We start from the raw sequence: 8,985 nt of genomic DNA on the forward strand, positions 1-8,985 counted from the left end.
AAACTTAAAAAATAAATATTTTTTAAAATTTATGTGCTACATATTTCTGTACACTGAGACTGCTCCAATCAAATTTGACCTGTCCCGACTGAAATTAACTTTAAATCCACCAGTGTAGGTCAAATCAAGGAAAATGTCATACCTGTGTGCATTATTAATGGGACAGTGGTAAAGGTAAAACTATATGTGTTCCCATCACTCCTGTCCCAAATCTCTTCACTCCCAAGTGAAGATGCACTGTTGCCTCACAGCTGGCTTAAATCCTGGTTTGGGCTTAGCTGTGTGGAGTTCACATATTTTTCTTTGGGTACTCCAGCTTCTTCCCTTACTCTGAAGACATGCATGTTCGTGCACTGGTGATTCTAAACAGATCACGGATGTAAGGTAGTTGAAGTTTATAGAATAAAGTCCTGCATAAATGTGTAGTTGAAAGTGTTTTGAATCATCAATAAGACTAGAAAAGCATTATATAAATGCAAGTGTATTATCTGAAAGTGCTTTGCACCTGCAAGCATAGTACACAACGTAAGTTAACAATGCAACAATACAAAAATAATTAAATAAATCAATCTGTGGAAGCTCTACTTGAGACTAAGAGCAAAATGGTTAAGCAGAAAAAAGCAGAAATTAGACCACAAAACTAACTGAGGGTTTCATATGATTTACAATTTCACCTAGTCTAGCAACAGAAACCATATGAAGTCCCTCAAGAGTGTTCCTGACCATTGGACTGCTTAACGAAGTATCAGGAAAGGGAAAAAAATTGATCTAATGTGAGCAATCTTAACATGGAAAAACTTCCAAAACCTCTCACAGCCATTAGTTACAGCTTCAATGTCAGACAGATTCAGGATTCCCCTCACTGTTCTGAATGCACAGAGTAGTTTCTGCTCTAAGTAAAAATAGTACTCATGGGGGGGGGGGGGGGTGACACAGAAGTCAAGACAATGTTTAACACTAGTAATTTTATACATGTTTATATAATAATAAATTTATATTGCTGTTATGTTATCACATCTTTGGTAAAACAAGACATGATATTGCATGACAGTAAATGTTTTGAGTTTTTATAAACCCAAAAATGAGTTTTTATAAACCCCAAAAAAGAAACTCTTCTTATATCAGACAGGCATTCCAAAGTAAAAGTAACATGCCCATGTTGGAGCTCTTATAATTTGATGTAGAGAATTTTTTTACTTTCAACAATAATAAAATAACATAATAAAAAATTATGTTAAAGATTTTTTTTAAAGTAAGTGAAAAGAGTGACATAAAAATAATATGTACAGGGTGGGCCATTTATATACACCGTAATAACATGGGAATGGTTGGTGATATTAAAGTCCTGTTTGTGGCACATTAGTATATGTGAGGGGGCAAACTCATCAAGATGGGTGGTGACCATGGTGGCCATTTAGAAGTCAGCCATCTTGGATACAACTTTCGTTTTTTCAATAGGAAGAGGGCCATGTGACACATCAAACTTAGTGGTAATGTCACAAGAAAAACAATGGTGTGCTTGGTTTCAACGTAACTTTATTCTTTCATGAGTTATTTACAAGTTTCTCTTTGTTCACAGCCATTGACATGTCGAAGAGGTTAACACGTGAGGAGCGGATTGAAATTGTGTTGATATCTGGTGAACGCAGTAACCGGGTCATTGCAGCAGATTTCAATGCAAGACACCCTACGAGACCACCAATCTCCCATGCTACAGTTAGCAAACTGCTTGCAAAGTTTCATGAAACTGGTTTAGTGTTGGATTTGCCAAAATGTGGACGCAAGAAAACTGTCACTAATGAAGAAGCATCAGTGGCTGTCCTAACTTCATTCAGCAAAAGCCCACAGCGTAGCACTCACCGCATGTCACTGGAGAGTGGCATTAGTTGGTACAACTAATTCCTCAATGGAAACCTCAAGGCCACTGGATATTTGAAATTGTTACATGATGATTTGTTTCCCTCTTTATGCACTGAAGCTGGCACGTTCCCTGAGTTTTTCCAGCAAGATGGTGCACCACCCCATTATGGGTGCCAGGTCCGAGCATTCCTAGACCTAGAGGAACAGTTTCCTGGAAAGTGGATTGGTCGTTGTCGGCCAGTTGAATGGCCCCCAAGGTCTCCCGATCTGACCCCCTTAGACTTTTATCTTTGGGATCATCTGAAGGCAATTCTCTATGGTGTGAAGATACGAGATGTGCAGCACCTAAAACTATGGATACTGGATGCCTGTGCTGGCATTTCTCCTGTGGTGTTGCTATCAGTGTGTGAAGAGTGGGAGAAGAGGGTTGCACTGACAATCCAACACAATGGGCAGCACATTGAACACATTTTATAAGTGGTCAGAAACTTGTAAATAACTCATGAAAGAATAAAGTTACGTTGAAACCAAGCACACCATTGTTTTTCTTGTGACATTACCACTAAGTTTGATGTGTCACATGGCCCTCTTCCTATTGAAAAAGCAAAAGTTGTATCCAAGGGCGTAGATTTGGTTTTGGCATTGGTAGGGACGGATGATTCAACCACCGAACTCTGCCCTGTTTCTTTTTTTTTCCTTTTTGTTTTTGCTTCTTAATAAAAAGAGGAGAAATATACTTGCCTACATATGCTATTCTACATGCTTTTAAACCATTTAAAATCACAATTCATAGTTGAATTATTAAACAAATGACTGACTAAGTATTTTAGGCTTTAGTTTACTTCAGCCATAATCCATATAAATCAGGTATCATACAAAAATAAAAATATCTTCAAATACAGTCATGACAATAAAAGAATATGACTTTAAGGACTTAACATCATTACTTCAGTTATAGTACACCAACATCTGTTATATTTTGGCACTAAGGGAACACTGAATGACCTGGTGGTTTTTGTCCATAAAACTACTCATCTAAGATTACCACAAAGTAAAAGATCTCTCAGCAAAATTATGCAACATTTTAGGCACTATTGCCCCGATCAAATCAGTGAGCTGAGATTTTCTATTCTAAACATGAACTACTGTTACAGCAACAGACATTAATACTACTGGTGTCCCACACAACAACTCAATGTCCACTATGTGAAGGAGCCAAACACATGCCTGCTCCTCTCGTTAACTGAGATAAACTGCTGGCATATTTGTTTTACATCTATACTGTCCAGTCTCTCCTGGTGGACATGGCATACAGCAGCATTGTTTAATCTCATTTGAGTCATTGTTAACCTTAGCCATCTTTTTAGTCTTCTGAGAGCACTGAAGCTTCTTTCAGCCTCAGTACATGCGTTTTATCCTCAGATTACAATTATTATTCTGTGCTTGATGTGCCTCACCTTTGGCCCTGGCTCTTCCCCTCTGACTGCACTAGGACATATTGCCACCTGATAAAATAACACATTGATTCGTGCCATATAAAAAGTGAGACATGTCAATTCAGATTCTTTGTCAAGTATACACTAATGAATCAGTTTACATCAGCAGCCTAACAATTGTCATGATAATAAATACTATTTAATCTATAGCACCAAATCATCAGTCAGTCACCTGTGACCTTGCCTCTTCACCTCTGTCTGAGCTACAACATGGCAGAGCTGCCTCTGTCACCTGATAAATAACAGTGAGACATTCCAAATACATGCAGTCACACATGTGCTTCAAATACAGTAATGAACCAACAAGTCATCATCCAATTTCACCTGTGATCTTGTATCACCATTGCTCTCTGAGCTTTGTGTTGGTTCTTCTGTCACCTGACAAATAGGACATACATGACAATAAGAATAAAATGTGGAGCTGCTTCAGTGTTTCTGTCAATTTGTGCAGATCTTGACTCATCAGTAATGGTTGTAGGGTGAGTGCATTTTTAAAACAATTTGTGCAAACTGCACTACAAGGTGGATATTTGCAAAATCATGACTACCTCATGACATTGTCTCAAAAATTAACCCTATGAATATGTCAGTACCATTAGGATGAAATTATTGTGTCACCAACATTTTAATGTTAGACATAATTTTACCAGCCTCTGTAAACTAATATCCTGGCTTGCTCAAAGCTGCCGTTTTCTCTTACAGTTTCAATCAAAATTAGAAATGCTACTCTGGGAGACTGAGAAAACTAATAGTGCTGCCTGTCGTGCAGTTAGTTTCCAAAACACGTTATTCGTTGTTACATACAATTTTAGACTGATGTGGGCCAAAGCCTAGAATAGCCTGTAACGTTGTTATTATGACGGACACATTTTATGAGTTCATTTGGATTCTTCCTTTTTGCTGCCATCATCCTCTCCTGGCAGCGCAGGCTTGCCGCTGCTAAAACTAAACAGAGCTCCCTAAAAGGCACAGCCAATCACATTGGCCATATTTGTCACATGAGGTAGGACTCCAGTAGAGGACGTAATTTAACTCTTTCTGCACCGCTGGGTGAATGAGACGTTGACAGATCGTTTTTTTTTTTCTTTCTACACTGAAAAAAAGGGACTGGCCATCTCTTGGATTTATGTAAGCATCTTGCATGTATTTAACACAATTGCCTCATGTTTTAAAGTTAAATGTAACTATATAGTGTAAAAACTACATGATATGCAGAAAGGGTGTATTAAATTGTTCATATCATGTTCAGGTGAAGTAAGTTAATAAGATAGCAACGTTAAATCTCGTGAAACCACGCGTGATTTCATCTCGCGGGCTTTGGATCGTGGTTTAAAAAAGGCATCCATCTCAGTCAAGTCGAGCAGCCAACTCTACGTTTTTGGTATGTCTTGATTTTTTGAATTAATTTTTACCATATTTCAGCCAAATGTAGTTAAACGTCTAGAGTGTCGCCATGTAACATGCTAAAAAAGAGCCGTTAGCTTATTTGCTGTTTTATCTGTTGTCAAAGAATTGGCGCTTTTTCATTTGAATTTGTCTTTGGCACAAGAGCCGTAATATCACATTAAACCTAATTACGAGGCACTCATAACATAATTTGGTTTTCTGTGTGAATAGATTTGCCAACTGACTCTTCAGTTACATTGTGTATTTACTGCACCGTGGTGTTAGTGAGATTTTGGACATTGAACAGCTTTAGCTAATATCATCAGCGGCATTATGCTAGCTTACATCCCTACCCCTCCTGCCCTCACCTGCTGTCCTTTTCTTTTTGTTTTTGTTTTTTTTGCTGCACATTGAGAGACGACCTCTATTCTGCATTTCACCAGGAGTCAGCTGATGGATTGTGGGTTCAAGGTGTTATGGTAAGAAAGTATATTCTATTTTCGTTTCTGTAACTTAATTATAATAGGTTTTTTATAATTATTAGGTGCATGCATACTCACCCTATTAATACAACTGAGAAATCCAAAATCTGCCATAGGTTTATCTTATACCTGTATGTATTGCCAGAAAGGTGATTACTGGACTCGCATTAATGCACACTTGAACTGAAATGAGGTTGTAACTTGTGGGTTGTTGGGTTGCAAATCAGAAACAAACATCTTTGGATTTTTTTAATCCCATAAGATCTGGAAACACAGTTTTTATTCAACAAAACATTACTGATTAACCAAGCACAGTGCCTTTTTATGTCATTTCAGATGAAATGCAGCATTCCAGTGCATCCCAACCATGCATACAGTCAAGGTTTCTGACGGAGCTGAGTTTCTCTCTGGCAGTCTGCTGAAAGTGTTTGCAAAGTGATCGGGGGAACAGGGCACAAAGCTAATGGATGTAGCTGCCATTATGACAGTAAGAACTTTAAAATTCTTTAACTACAAAGTGTATATGTATTGCATTAGGTCAGTAAAAGATTTTTATGCTACATCCATTGAAACAGTCAACTATTACCTGTGAGTAATGATTCCACTAAAAGGATGCCATAATTTTCGTCATGCATTTACTGGCCCACTGAGAAAAATTTATCTTTTTTTAAAAATAAATGTTCTGGAAACTATATATCCATAAAGTTGATGTCAAACAGGAACTTTTGATATTGCTTTGTAGATGCTGGTGTTGCATGTTGACTGGTTTAAAAAGTCAAGAGTTTTTGTCTGGGATCATTTTCTTCTGTGCTACTGAAAAGTTCACAAATCTCTGTTTTCTTTGTTATAATACTTTAGGATGACATTAATGCTCGGAGTCCCTCATCAAAGTGCTCCGCATCTGTGTGAAAGACAATTGCAACATCTTGGTGCAGGAGTTCATGGTGAGTGTTTTATGAGTAGATTGTGGCTTTGCAACATTTAAAAATGCATTTAGTTATCCTCTTGATCCTCATTGGACTGGTTAGGACCAGTAGTCCTCTTTAATAATTTGAAGTTCACATGAGGCCTGGTAGTGAACTCGGCCGCCGGCCCTTGAGGCCCCACCCCCACCCCTGTATTAGGGGTCACATCAGTGTGAAAAAACTTTAAATTTGTCATTCTAGTGAACAAAGAAAAATCCCCCCAATATTTACATTAGCTTTTGTTTGAAAGAAAAAAAAAAAAAAGACCAACTGACCAACAGCTAACCAAATTGTGGGGCTGAAAGTCTAAATTCTAACATCTTCTGAGTGACATAGCCTGGATTTCTGATGGGCCGGTGTCTTTCTAACAAAAACTAATGTAAAGCATTTGAAATTATTATGTTTTTCACCCTCTCTTAGAAACTCTGTTAGACCATGAATGGCAGCATGGCAGGCCACTCTTTGGCTATAGCTATTTACTATGTTGCTTGCATTGGTTTAAATTACTCTAACATTAGAACTGGTAGATTCAAAAGAGATGAGTTTAAAAAGGAATCTTAAAGAAATGTTTTGTGTTTAACCAGGACTTGACTGAGGCCACTGCACAGATTGAGAAAACCACAATGAACATCTGTCTCCAGAGATGCGCCAGGCAATGACTTTTCTGATGTTGTTCTTCAAGATCTGGATAACGTGACCTTTGCAGTAGCCATGCTGTTTGGACCTTTTTTATTCCTTCAACATGAGTTACCCATCACAACTCTGCTACACTTTTGAGGTGATTCAAAGGGTGGTAATGGAGTTGGATGCAACTCAGCTCTCAAGAAAAGCTCACAACTAAGACAAAACTGCTCCTGCAACGAAGCTCACTGTTATGCATGTGAGGTGACCAGCTCTAGGTGAGAGGACATTTAAATCTCACACTTGTTCTGCTGCATTTTTGAAGCTCAATTCCAGGAACGGATCGCAGGGTTCATTTTTATATACTCTGCAACTGCCATGAGGACAAGCCGTTTTTTTTGTTGTTTGTTTTTCCTTTTGCTCTGTACAAGTTCTGTTTGTCTGTTTGGCAGCATTTTTTAATTTCTCTTTGTATTTTTTCTTTCTTTTACTAGTGAAGAGATGTAGCGTGAACAGTTATACAGTCTAAATATCCCATATGGGTCGTGTGAAATGGTATTTTCAATTTCATTCAGTTGAAGTAAAGAACGTTGAATATTTCTAAGTGTGCTGTTTTGAACCAAGATGTCACAGTATGATCAGTGCTGTAATTTTTGACAGTCACTGTATCAATGTTATTTTTGCGTCTCTTGAATAAAGTTTTTGACCTGCAAGTGCTAATTTCTTTAGTTATTGGGGTAAAATGGGAGGTGTTAATAGGAAGGTGTTTGCCAATTCAGTAACCTAATTTAATGTTAATGGAAACTAACATTACCTCAAATTGTTTAGTTAGAATTGTTGTTTAACTGAATCTTGATGTCAGAGGCCTTAAATAGAATGTTTTGATTTGTTCTTTCCCAACATTTTTCAAAAGAAACAGTCTAATTTCTTTGCTGTGATTGATTCCAGAGAACACGGAAGAACTGACATTATTTAACTGTTGATTTATATAGATTCAGTGGAGGAGTAATGTCAGTTTAATTCTTTACCTACTGTCAATGCAGTGAAATTAGACATTTTGTTTTGAAAGGTTACTGGTGGATGCCAGCAACCATCTTGGAAGAGAACAATACAATCTGTTATAAGGCCTCCATTTGAAAATTGTGTATTTGATACTAGAATATAATAGCAAAATGTAATTTGAAGATAACATGTAGTATTTAAGTGACCAAGTAGTATTGGGTAAAAGTTATTGAATCGTGTTGGGATAACGTGAGAAAATTGTGAAGGATTAAAATATTCCAAGAGCTCAAATTACTTCATCAAAACATGTTTAAGTCACATTTTATCAACACAAATTGCACAGGTTTATTGAACATGAATAAATTGTGTTAATTTAACTCAATTGTTTAAGTTGCTGCCGAAGCAAAACATCTGTGTGCAACAAATGTCCACCATTGAATTAAGTAAATCCAACAACATATTTTTTTCAGTGTATCGGGTTTGATTTTCTTTACTGTGTCACAACCCGGCTCATAGGAAGTGACAAACAAATGGGAGACCACACACAGGCTTTTAAAGACTGTAAGACACATTTAATGAAAATAAGGTAAAGCAACTTAAACACAAGTTAAAGGACATAACAGCCATAACTGAAACTTCCAAATAAACATAACACGTGCCAGAGGGAGCCAAAAGCCAGCCACCCTGGTTCAGTCAAGGTGTCTTTATATACACTGGGACTGGCCTCTCAGGTGTGCTGCATCAATAACTGGGTCAGCTCCACCTACCTGCAAGAAACAGGAAAAGGAAAAAGAAAAACACAAGGCCAGCCCACTGGCCGTCACACTTCCCCCCAAAGAACAGGGTCTCACCCTGAATTGGCAAACACATTTACATTATGAATTTGCAGCTAGAAGAACTAACATTTTTTAAATTCATAACATATACACACACACACATGCACCCTCACTTTCAACACCTTTTGTATGCTCAAAAATCATCTTCAGCTCAACTCCAACCTCAGCAACCTTGGTACCTAGGAGCAATTTAAGAGGAAGGAAAACTACACTGGAGAGGACATACTTCAAGCATATGAGGAGTGAAGCTGCTGGTTACAAAGGGGCACGGGACAAAGCATCTGCCAAGACATTATCTTTGCCCTTAATGTGCTGGATATCCAAATTGTAAGGCTGC

The 8,985-nt window shown here is 37.7% G+C and overlaps 1 long non-coding RNA gene across 1 annotated transcript; it reads left to right on the forward strand.

Annotated features, from left to right (window-relative positions):
* Positions 1–4,466: 4,466 nt before the first annotated feature.
* On the forward strand, positions 4,467–7,646 carry LOC309711332. The gene is made up of 4 exons (XR_014277939.1): positions 4,467–5,221; positions 5,561–5,711; positions 6,083–6,168; positions 6,774–7,646. It is a non-coding gene; the product is annotated as an uncharacterized lncRNA (long non-coding RNA).
* Positions 7,647–8,985: the final 1,339 nt, after the last annotated feature.

The sequence above is a fragment of the Aulonocara stuartgranti genome (genome assembly GCF_965226115.1).
Source record: "Aulonocara stuartgranti genome assembly, chromosome: 1".
Lineage (NCBI taxonomy): Eukaryota > Metazoa > Chordata > Actinopteri > Cichliformes > Cichlidae > Aulonocara > Aulonocara stuartgranti.